Below are 11346 nucleotides of genomic sequence, written 5' to 3' on the forward strand. Positions count from 1 at the left end.
GCCAAATCCTCATAAATCTGCAGTGGAAATTGTTAAAAAAAAAAACCTCTGTTGTTTCATCTCTTCATTGCCTGCCAAGTTGTGAAACATGTAAGGGAATGTGCTCTAATTTAATAGGGCCAATAAAAAAATTTCACAACAAAAACAGGAACAATGAATTTTGGCCCCCCCAGTGAGGCTCTTATCGAACAAAAGCTCTCTTTGAAAGCAGCAGCCTTCGTGTTCTGTAAGTGCAGTGCTTATTTCTGACTACTGCGACTCCAAACTTTGAAGGAAAAAAAAAAAAAAAAAAAACATTTTTCAGTTCCTCTGTGATTCACTTCATTTTATTTTGAAAGCCTGATTAAAACAGACGTTTGAAAAAGTAAAAGAATCATATTTGCTTGTCGAGAGGAACCAGCTGAAGTGAGGAAATGAGTTTCTCAGCACCACACACCATTAGCACGTGGTGTCCGAGCGTCTTATTGTTAATGCAGTGTTAGATGAAGTGAGTGGGGAGACCAAAAAAATTAAAAAAAAAAAAAAAAAAAAAAAAATCGGAGCAAAACATGAATTCTAATGTGTGAGTCCATACATGCGCAGGAGGAGGCGGTCTGAGGCTGAGGGGGTTTATGTTCACATCCCACTTGGACAAACCAACAACTCATTTGAGACGGTTTAATTCCTTCTATAAGGTGGAAAAAAAAAAAAAAAAAAAAAAAGAAGGCGGAGAAGAGCGGGCCTGGAGCCCCTGGAGGGTTTGCATGTAATTATGAATTATCGCAGCGCCGCAGCAGCCGCCGCTTGTCTCTGGATGTTCTCCGTCAGTGGCATACAAAGAGCAGATCCCCGAGTAGCGGCTGCACGCTTCAAGGTGGCGATTGGAGACGCTGCTGCCGCTGCTGCTGCTGCTGCTGCTGCTGCTGCTGCTGCTGCTGCTGCTGACAGAACTGGTGCATCACCACGGAGGAGACGTGTGTGAGAAAGACCGGTGGAAGGAGAGCAGGAGGAGCAGGAGGAGGAGGAGGAGGAGAAGGAGGAGGAGGAGGTCAAGGTGCAGCAGGAGGATGATGTCATGTTAGAGAGCCTGTAAAACTGCCCAATTAGCCCTCTGTTTGCAGCCCAGACGGACGTTTTGGATTGAAAAAAAAAAAAAAAATGGGGGAACAAACGCCTGGGTGGGTTTGTGGTGTCAATGCCCCTCGTGACATCACAAGGGGAGCTTCTAACCCGCAAAAGAAGTGAACCGAGGAGCTTTGATGGGATTTATCGTTAAAAACATAGCGAGTAGTGATTTTTCTTTCTCCAAAAAAAGTCTGCGAGGTATCCGAGCCCTTTGTGAAGTCACACACAGCTGGCAGATTCTTTTTCAAGACAATGCACAGGACAGAGATCGAGGTCGTTGACTTGCATTCCGGAAAAAAAAAAAAGGGAGTTGAAAACGAGAAATTTCGCATGATGAGGAAGCTTTGAAAGAAGAAAGAAGCGCCGGGAGGGACCTGCCTGCCTGCTTTTTTTTGTTGTTGTTTTTTTATCAAGGATGTTCCTGCATCAGGTGGGACCTTCCAGACGCACGTGGCCTCAGCTCACCATTGTTTCCGCAGAGATGCCTGCATCCTGACGCACACTCCAGCAATCACGCACGTCCCCGGTCACCAGCAGGAGCCTGGCATGACAGCAACAGATTCACCGTAGCTCCTGAATAAATATGCATGAGTCATAATCTGAAAGTCAAATTGACAGCGGCAGAGGGAGTGAGAACTCCGATTGGCTCTGGAATAAGGAGCCAAGCACCGTTTATATATATATATATATATATTTATATATATATATATATATATATATATAAAAAAAAGAAGAACAAGTAGTACAGCATGTAAGGGGAAACGGCATTCAGGAGTGATTTTTTTTTTTTTTTTTTTTTTTTTTCTCTCCCCGTGGTGGAGGTGCAGCGACGCCGTCTGACAATCCAGCCACTAATCCCCCCCTCCAGATTAGCGAAGGTATTCATATTCAACGCTCGCCCACTCAGGAACCTTTGGGACATCTGAGGAGGTTTCAGCACCACCTCAAAAAACAGAAAAACACAAGTGTGGATGTGAGGCAGTGTGCTGGGGGGCCTCCAGCAGGTCTGGATGAGGGGTCCCACCGCCCCCCTTTGCTCCCCCGCCGCCGCCGCCCCTCCCCCCATCCCCAGGGTCTTTATCCCGTGGACGAGCTCTTGTTGTCCGAGCTCCTCCCGCTCCTAAATGCTCTCAATGCATGAGGAGAATCTAATTACAGAGCACATGCACCGAGCCGCGCACCCGCTGACCTCTCGTCCCGAGGAAGGAGGCTGACCCAAGTTGGGTGGTAGGCGGCGGCGGCGGCGGGGGAAAAAAAGAAGGAGGAGGAGGAGGAGAGAGGGAGGGAGGGAGGTTGGGGGGAGGGGTGGAGGATGTCGGTGCTGCAAGTACAAAGCCGCGGCATTGGCTGGCGCTTCCCGCCCGGCGCTGACACGGCCGACAGGAAGTCTAATTACACTTAATAAAAGCAGCATGTGAGACGTCCGCCTGGCCCAGCCCGGCCCCGCCTGGCCCAGCCCGGCCCGGCTCGGATCAGTCCGGCCCCGCCCAGCTTGTGCAACCGGCACGGAATGTCATTTTTTTTTTTTTTTGCTCGATAGGTGTCAGAGGAAAATGTTGTGCATGCATGAGAGGTGCAAGCGTCGCATTCCACCCAGGAGAGCGAGGGGGTCAAACGAGTGCAAAGAACATCGTTAGAATGAACAACAGAAGAAGAAGAAGAAGAAGAAGAAGAAGAAGAAGAAGAAGTGATGTAAGGAGTCGGGAGAGAGCCAACCGGCCGACCAATCACCTGGATTAGAGAGATTTCCCCCCCAAATCCCGATCAGAAGCTCCGTGATGAATCACTTTCAGCTGCTGCTCTCTGAGTCACTGAGTCACCAGTCAGCATTGTCATGGCTGCAAGCTGCACTTTAAAGCATCAAAGAAGAAGAAGAAGGAGACAAACACACTAGCACAGAAGCTGCAGCAGCAGCAGTTTCATTACAACTGGGCAGCATCAGAAGTGAAAGGAACAAACAAATCAATCTGATTGGTCTGTTTTCATTTTTCTTTTTGAGCTCCTTCCCAGATGATGGAAAACATATATGTCAGACATGTCCAATATTGAGTGAATATCCGAAGAGCAGCCCCACAAGCATCCAGGATTTACTCACACGTCTGGTTTTCAATATCGGAGGAAAACCCGCTAGCGGTACGTACAGATATTACTAAAAATATCGGGCCGATATTATCGGGTATCCCTAATATCTATATTTTTATGACTGGGTAAATACTCCACTTGCCAGGTTACAAAATACAAAAAGGTATCACCTCCAGAGGCTCCCCCTGGTGGCTGGCTGCAGCACAGCCCCGCAGCCCCCACAGACACACGCACGTGTTGTGTTTTTGTGTTTTTGCGTTTTTAGCCAATACTTTAGTGCGTCCAGGTCCTTGCAGTTCCTCCCCTGCTGGCCTGGTGGTTCGAAGCGAAGCGGCGATGATGCAAGGAGTCGGCGACACGTCGAGAGCGACGGCCGGACTCGTTGGGCAACCCGGCGCTGGACTCTGACTCCGGTGACGTCGGCCGTTTGCACAGACGCTCTGTCCGTCTTTATCAGCTGCGCAAACACGATCTTTAGACTCGTATACATTACTCAACACATTCATTGGGTGTCCCCCCCCATCTGTCTTCGTTGCAAGCTTCCGATTGGAACGCGGCCCCCGCTGCGTCCAGCGAGCAAACTGAACGCAGCGGGGCGGGCGGGGGGGGGGTTCTTCTGCGTTTGCTTGCGATGCGGGTCACAACTCAGACGGGCAACATGCACCATCCTGCACGCAGCTCCGAGCGGTGACTCAGAAGACAAGCGTTTGAAAGCAAATCCAGCGAGCGAGCGAGCGAGCGAGAGACACGTCGGTCAAAGAGTCATCGCTTCACACAGCGGCGGCGGCGGCAGCGGCGGCGGCGGCAGCGGCGGCGGCGGCGATGACTCATTTCACGAGTGAGTCATCAGCTCGGCACGACGCAGACGAGCAGCCGCCGCTGCCAAAAGAGAAACTTCCAGCCTCAGAAGGAGCCAAACAAGTCTGGGCGGAGCCGCGGGGGGAAAGATGTGAAATGCAGAGAGAGGGGGAGAGAGAGAGAGAGAGAGAGAGAGAGAGAGAGAGAGTCATGTGACCTTCTGCCAAACGCCTTTGATTACATCAATTACTGCGAGTCTGGAGGTGCCTGAGGGGAGCCGACCAACCGCCACTCACTGCACCCGGCCGAGCCCAGCAGACCCAAAGTCACACACACACACACACACACACACACACACACACACACACACACACACACACACACACACACACAAACAACAACAACACACCCCAAGACATTGGACCCTGAGCGTGCTGGGGAGTTCCCCCCCGCTGCTCCTGACCTGCGGGCGACCTCGCCGAGGCCCTCGGCTCACAGTTTTTCCTCGACGTGTTCCAACAGACGGCAGAGCGGAGCGAGCGCGGCCGCCCCAGAGCGCCGCTGCAGGACAGGACGCCACTGTTTTCCCTCTTTGCACGTGATTTAATCTACTCCTGCCATCTGTCTTGAGTTGTTTTTTTTCCAGGAATTTTCAGAGCTGGAAGAGCTTTTCCGAGCGTCAGATAGATGTTTTATTTATTTATTTATTTTTTTGACGACGACGACGACGACCTCGCAGTCGCAGGGCTGCAGTTTCGCTGATGCACCTTTTATTTTTATTTTTTTTTAATGCACTTTGCATTTTAGCAGGAGGTGAAAAGATCTGAGCTAAAACTTTAGCAGATTCAGGACAACTGCTGTCTAAGTCAGACCAAAGACTTTCATTCTGTCTTCGTTGGTAGATCTACTCTTATTTTCTTTTGTTCGGACAATTAAAGACGTGAAGATGTTTGAAACTGTCGAGCGTCAACAGGTGTAAATGTTGTCTGAGCCGCCAAAAAAAGTTCAATTTGCTGCCTCATTTACTTGGAACAAGTTTAAAAAAAAAAAAGACTCAGACTCAATGAGCCGGAGTTGCCTGAACGACTCGGCTGCAGGTTTTCCGCCTCATTCCTTCGTTCTGGAATGTCACTGAGCGGGGGGGAAAAAAAACCTGCTGCTTTTTGCACGGTGTCAACGTATTTCAACGCATTCCTGCGGCGTTCCTCACGCTGGCCAGCGTGGAAGCTCGAGCCGACGTCTGCTCGGCGGCAACTCGATGAAAGAGGAACGAGGAAAACGGCCGACTGCTTCAACTACGGGGTCGGTGAGAGTAAACAGGTGCAGGAAGGCCGGCGCTCCGACGTGCACCACCTCCTCCGAGGAACTACTGTTTGGCTGGCGGAGCTGGGAGGAAGTGCAGGGGGTCAAACCCAAGCCCCGCCCACTGATGGATATGGAGGACGACTGCAACCTGCGAGGCTTACAAAAGAAGAAGGAGAAGGAGAAGGAGGAGGAGGAGGAGGAGGAGAAGGAAGAGAAGGAGGAGGAGGAGGAGAAGGAGAAGGAGGAGAAGGAGGAGAAGGAGGAGAAGGAGAAGGAGAAGGAGAAGAAGGATAAGAAGAAGAAGGAGGAGAAGGAGGAGGAGAAGGAGAAGAAGAAGGAGAAGAAGGAGAAGGAGGAGAAGGAGGAGGAGAAGGAGAAGAAGAAGGAGGAGGAGAAGGAGGAGAAGGAGAAGAAGGAGAAGGAGGAGAAGAAGGAGAAGGAGGAGAAGGAGGAGAAGGAGAAGAAGAAGGAGAAGGAGGAGAAGGAGGAGAAGAAGGAGAAGGAGGAGAAGAAGGAGAAGAAGGAGAAGGAGGAGAAGAAGGAGAAGGAGGTGAAGGAGGAGAAGGAGGAGAAGAGCTCTTGCAGATGTGTCACAGTGGCTGCATGGCTGCTGCAGTGCTGCAGCTCTCACTGGTGTGTGGGCATCCAGGCCTGAGATCTCGCAGAGTTCAGTTTGCTGGAAGGCCGATTTTTTGGCACCACACGGTTGTAGTTGTTTTGTTTTTATGTGTGTGTGTGTGTGTGTGTGTGTTGTGTGTCTGTTTTTCTTGCTCCCACAAGTAAATTACAGCTGTCTGAGGAGGAGCTGAGCTCTGATCTCAAGGCTTGGAGGAAACCTGCAGTCGGTGGCTGCTAATTGAAACGAGGTTGAACAGATTTAAAGGTGCAGTGTGTAAAATCTGGCTTGGTTGATGATTTTTATATTGGTGAAAGCTTAACGTACTGGCCATGAATACACTCATTCAGGTGCATAACTGCAGTACAAGGAAAGTCGTTTGGCTTTCCTCCCATTACAACTGTTCCCACATGTATATAAGAATGTACAAAGCTGTTGCAGCAGTGAGTTTAAAAAGCCGGCCAATCACAAGCCATCGCTACCCGGTTAAACCAGTCAGTCGCCGGTGCAGCGCCACCTACTGGTGCAAGCCAGGAAAGGAATGTTGTCTGGACATGATGGGAGCCAGGCTGCACAAGGCACGCTGACACACACACACACACACAGACACACACACACACACACACACACACAGTGTTTACAAGCCGGCCGCAGCTTCCTGTTTATTATCGCAGCCAAACCCAGACTGCAGCTCCGCCTCCTCACTGCCTATAATGATGCCAGCCCAAGGTTCAGATCCTCTGAGATCCAGGACCAGTACCACGACCAGGACCAAGACCAGGATAAGGACCAAGACCAAGACCAGGATCAAGACCAACGATGAGGATCAGGACCAGGAACAGGATCAGGACCAGAATGAGGACCAGGACCAGGACCAGGACCAGGACCAGGAGTCTGAACTCGAGACAGCTGAGATAGCAGTCAGTCAGAGGCGGCGGGCCGATGAAAAACAGAAGTGGCACCCGCCGTGACGAGCCGAGTCTGCAGCGCCGAGGGAGAGAAAGAAGAGAAACCGCACCGGTCTGACACCGCAGGACCTCTGAGTCATTTCAGCAGGTTTCAACAATGTGCACGTCAAACCGCACCACTGTTGACACGCGGCTCTTCCACAACCACCCCGAGAAAAATATCACCGTCGCTTCTATATCGCCGTCTCAGCGCCGCGGGAGAAACTGATGAGACGGTGATTTTTTTTCTTTTTTTTTTTTTCTTTCTTTCTTTCTTTCTTCGCAAAATCCACTTCAACAAGTCACGTCTGCACTGCGATGTCACAAGACGCACGGACACCTTTGACTAAAAACGACTATTTTTGTCTTTTCTATTTCATTGCACTGATTTCGGAATTTTCAGTCATTTATTTATTCCTTGTGTGTCTTTTTTATGCTGTTATTTATATAGAAAGCTGCTTAAACCTCAATGACATAAACTTTCACATGATATTATCATCAATCAATCAATCAATCAATCAACTTTTATCGGTACAAAACAGCTCCTCTGGGGGTCAAAGGTGACAAATGGTGCCGGATCTTTCAGGTAAAACAAAGACCTTAAAGAGGTCTTTAAGGTGAGCTCAGCCCCGTCTCCCCCCCCCCCACTCCAGACCAGTAAACAGGAGCTTGGAGGCTGTTTACAAGGGAGGAGGGGCCCGGGATCCCACTAAGCCGCTTGTGCTGAAGCCTAAACAGGTGAAATCCTTTAAGACGGTCCAATCAGCGGGTGGCGGCTCCGCCTCCCCTCCTCCACTACCTGCTACGTAGCGCCGCCGCCGTCGACAGCACGGACGAGCAGAGTAAACAGACTGAGAGCGAGCGGGCGAGAGAGCGAGCGAGAGAGAGACAGAGAGCGATGAGTCATCAGCCGGAGGCCCCGACTGCAGCCTCCCAGCATGCCTCAGTCTGCCCGACATCCGACCGGCCCTGCGGCCAATTACCTCCCACCCACACGCTGTCAATCAGCGGGGCCGCAGTGAGAGGCGGTCGCCCCTGCAGAGTCACTCCTCACACACACACACACACACACACACACACACACACACACACACACACACACACACACACACACACACACACACACACACACACACACACACACACGCAAGGGTCATTTTATGAATGAAGATGTTTCAGTCAAATCTCCACCTGCAATGTATTCAGTCCTACTGTTGATCCCTCAGCTTGTCACAGAGTTTCACTCAAACGCCGACTGTGCAAATCCCACACACGACTTTAACCACTTTTGCCAGATTTGGAAGTTGTTGTTCGTTGTTGTTGTTGTTGTTGTTTTTTCAAAGCGTTCTCAAGTGATTTTTGTGTTATTGGCAAAAAGAGAACGAATGTCTCAAACGTAGGTGCACACCACCAGTCAAAAGTATGGACACACCTTCCCATGCAATTCTTTTTTTTTTTTTTTTTTTAATCTTTACGACTTTCTCCACTGCAGATAGGCACTGATGACATCAAATACAGTGTATGAGCAAGATTCGTGTCACTATGCAGCAAAGGAAAACCACCTTCAATAACTCTTAAGTATGCTTTTAATGCTATTTTGAAGAATTTAAATATAAAGTGCGTTTGAGTTATTTTGCACTTCTATTGTTCCCTACATAATTCCATGTGTGTCCATACGTAGTATCGCACACACACACACACACACACACACACACACACACACACACACACACACACACACACACACACACACACACACACACACACACCCAGTGGCACGTGTTTCCTGCAGAGTGTCACTTTCTCTGTGCAAACACAGTGACTGGCTGCTGGTGTGAGGAATCCTACTGTGTGTTTCTCTCTCTGGAAGCTTCAGTCATCAGACCCACTCAGACACCTGAGGGCATCCACACACACACACACACACACACACACACCTCACCTCTTACTCCTGCTCTTCACCAGGTGGCAGCAGCAGCAGCAGCAGCAGCAGCAGCAGCAGCAGCAGCAGCAGCAGCGTCAGTGCCGTGCAGCCAGGTGTTCCCTCCAGCGACCCTCCAGGTGTTCTGCAATGCAAAGCTGTGCATCACAGTGTCGTCTGCAGCAACTCCATGGGAACTGAGCCTCCGTTTGTTCTGTCACGTTTAATCCCCCTTTGATTATTTGTGAAATGGTGCAGGTGTGCGTGTTGGTATTTGATCAAACAGCAGTGAGTGCAGTGTAGTATTTTCTATTGTCAACAATAAAAACTGCCAGGCGATTGTCCGGTGAACTTTGCATTGGAAGGAGTGATTTTTGCGCTGCACTCGGTGCAAACAGAGGAACTGACAGGATTGGCTGCTGCTCATGGTTGCAAGGGCTAAATGCTAAATGCAGCGCTGAAGCGAGCGGAGAGAAGCGACACTCTGTTGTCTGACTTCAAGTGTTTGGTGGCGGAAAAAGGAGAAGTTCAACCCCCCCCCCCCCCCCCCCCGCCCCACCTCCTCTTCCTCATTAGCTCCTGAAGAGGGAAATTATGAATGGAGCCGCAGCCGCCCGGTCTCTCAAAACAGCAAATTAATTCATGAGCCCAATTAGCATACTTTACGCTGTTGCTGTAGCTAAACGCAATGTGTAATTACATAATGCATGAAGTCGCAGAGTAAACAAAGACTTTGCTCCAGCAGCAGCAGCAGCAGCAGCAGCAGCAGCAGCAGCAGCAGATCTTCAAGAGACGCCTGCAGCCACTGGGAGCAGCGCCGAGCGCCGATTAATGGAATCCTAAAGTGGCACACGTGCAATTTATAGGCCTGCTGACGTGCCGCCGCCTGTGATGACCTAAATTCTGTCCGTTTTGAAGGTGGAGGGGAAAAAAAAAAAAAAAAAAAAAATCCTGCAACATCTCCCCCGTCTTCCTTCCTTCTCTCACTGCTGCTGCTAGCCTATTTATGTCAGCCAGTTTCCATGGCTACGGCGCCGTAGATAAAAATCTCAAGCGCCGCTTTAAGTGCAAACATGCAACTTTCCCGCTGTGGTGGCGAAGAAGAAGAAGAAGAAGAAGAAGAAGGAGAAGGAGAAGAAGAAGAAGGAGAAGAAGAAGAAGGAGAAGAAGAAGAAGCTTCGCAGTCGAGACTCATTGAGCTTCTTCCAGAGGGAGAAAAGTCGAGCAGAAACTCAAAAAGGCAGACGTGCGAAACGGGGGACCCTTTGTGACCTCACGAGGTGCACGGCAGGGGGCCCACGCTGGAAGAAAAGAAAAGAAAAATGACTTTTCTGATTTGTGGAGGGTCAACTGACAGGACGGAGGCCTGGAAAACAGCGTCGGAGGGAAATGAGAGTCATTTGTTCCAGTTTCATGGAGTCGCACCAACTGGCGTCTTTGTTTTTCACAGACAGATTCTGCTGCTGCTGCTGCTGCTGCTGCGGAGGGAACTCTTAAATTGCAACTAATCAAAGCACTGCAAATGGACACTGGCCTTCCTTCCTCACACACAGAAACAAACACAGCCTTCGCCCTTCATTTCCTATCAGTCCACACAAAACAGTGCATGACCTCACGAGAGAGGGAGAGGGGGAGAGAGAGAGAGAGAGAGAGAGAGAGAGAGCTCTCCGGGACAAAGCAGACAACACACACACAGACACACACAGACACACACAATACCTGGCTCGGAGCAGGAAGATGACATCACTGCCCTGCGCTGAAGTGACTCATTGTTCCCCTTTTAGCCGTCGACTTCAAACAAGCGGCTCACAGAACGGCGGCCTTTGTGGGAGCAGCGCTGGGAGAACTGCAGGCTGAAATGTGAACCAGCACCACACACACAGTGATGAGGGGTCCCTGTGTGACCCTCACAGGGCCCTGCAGCTGCTCCAGGAAGGAGGTGGTGGCGCTGTGGTGCTGGGGACAGGAAGCAGGATTCACTCTGCACCACTGACACACTGAGGATGTCGCGCTTTTCTTTGTCTGACTGACACACAACTCTTGAGGGGCGACGACGGGGAGAAAAGCCTGGATGTACACCGCCCCCTAGTGGCTGCGCGGGGCAACTGCAATATTGGAGTGGAAAAACGTTTTCATCGTGCAGGCGGAGATGTGTACGGTGTGGACACAACTTCTGATTCAGTGGCTTTTCTTTACCTTTACTTCTTTCTACATTATGAAGACGTCAGATATGATCAACTGAAATTATGCAGCAAAGAAAACATTGTTAAATAACCCTACATGTTTTTATATGAAGGGTAGCGATTTGGAAGAAATTTAAATATGACATGTTTTACACAATCCCAAATGTTTCATTCATTCACTGTTTTGATCCCGTAAGTGAGAATCTATGTAATGAGTCATTAAAATGAAATAAAAAGCACTGCATGAGAAGGTGCGTCCAAACCTCTGACTGGTAGTGGATATATAGGCATACATTTGTGTGTGTGTATATATATATATATATATATATATATATATATATATATATATATATATATATATATACACATATACATATATATATATATATA

Source organism: Nelusetta ayraudi, unplaced genomic scaffold (assembly GCF_046127955.1).
Source record: "Nelusetta ayraudi isolate G7.1 ecotype Tasmania unplaced genomic scaffold, CSIRO-AGI_Nayr_v1 ptg000140l, whole genome shotgun sequence".
In the NCBI taxonomy this organism is placed as follows: domain Eukaryota; kingdom Metazoa; phylum Chordata; class Actinopteri; order Tetraodontiformes; family Monacanthidae; genus Nelusetta; species Nelusetta ayraudi.